Consider the following 1,207-nt stretch of genomic DNA (forward strand, 5'->3'; position numbering starts at 1 on the left):
TACTGACAAAAAAGTTCAAGCAGCCTAGAACTGTACATTTATTAAGAATTAAGGTCAAAGGGCTCATGCAGAATAGGGTACAATTAATTCAAGACTTGTTTTCGAATATTCAGTACATTTCCCTGTATCAATCAAACTCCCTGTCCTAAGAAAAGTTTCAAATGCCTCAGTGGTAGAGTAACTTGTCATTATCTTTCATCTTCTCTCCACAGGCTGGGGACAATGAATAAGTCAGGGATATCTACTGTGACACAGTTTGTCTTGTTGGGCTCTCCTGGTCCCTGGAAAGTGCAAATCATTCTTTTCTCAATGATTTTTTTGGTCTACATCTTGATTCTTTCTAGGAATATGGCCATCATTTGTGCAGTTTTGTGGGACAACCAACTTTACACTCTTATGTACATGCTCCTGGCCAACTTCTTTCTAGAGATCTGGTATGTGACCTGCACAGTCCCCAACATGCTGGTTAATTTTCTTTCCAAAACCAAGACCATATCGTTTTCTGCTTGCTTCACTCATTTCTGCTTCTTCTTTCCCCTGAGTACAACTAAATGCTTCTTCCTCTCTGTCATGGCTTATGATCAATACCTAGCCATCTGCTGTCCACTGCACTATCCCTCAGTCATACTGGACAGCTCTGTGCCATTCTCATATCTCTCTGTTGGCTCGTTAGTTTCCTTGGACATTCAACTTCTATTTTCTTTATTTTCAACTATCTTTCGGTGGTCCCAACATCATTGATCACATTCTTTGTGATGTGGACCCACTAATTGTCCAATGCACCTACACTCATCATCGAGCATGTTTTTCATTCTGTGAGCTCTCTTATCCTCATTCTCACCATGTTGTACATCCCAGGGTCATATATCCTGGTGCTCAGAGCTGTGCTTCAGGATCCTTCTTCAGCTGGGCAGGAAAAGGTCTTCTCTACCTGTGGATTCCACTTAGTTGTGGTGTCTCTGTTCTATGGAACCGTAATGGTGATGTAGATTAGAAACAAGACGAGAGTGTCCACACTCACTATTTCTATTCAACATAATACTAGAAGTCCTAGCCAGAGCAATCAGTCAAGAAAAAGAAATGAGGCATCTAATTAGAAAAAATGAAGAAGATAAAATCACTTTGTATGCAGATTAAACGATATTATATACAGAAAATTCTAACAGCACCACAAAAAAACTGTTAGAACTATTAACAAATTCAGTAA

General features: G+C 39.5%; 1 pseudogene; it reads left to right on the top strand.

Annotated features, from left to right (window-relative positions):
• Positions 1 to 219: 219 nt before the first annotated feature.
• LOC111734272 lies at positions 220 to 989 on the top strand (annotated as a pseudogene).
• Positions 990 to 1,207: the final 218 nt, after the last annotated feature.

The sequence above is a fragment of the Pteropus vampyrus genome, unplaced genomic scaffold, assembly GCF_000151845.1.
Source record: "Pteropus vampyrus isolate Shadow unplaced genomic scaffold, Pvam_2.0 Scaffold933, whole genome shotgun sequence".
Taxonomy (NCBI): Eukaryota; Metazoa; Chordata; class Mammalia; order Chiroptera; family Pteropodidae; genus Pteropus; species Pteropus vampyrus.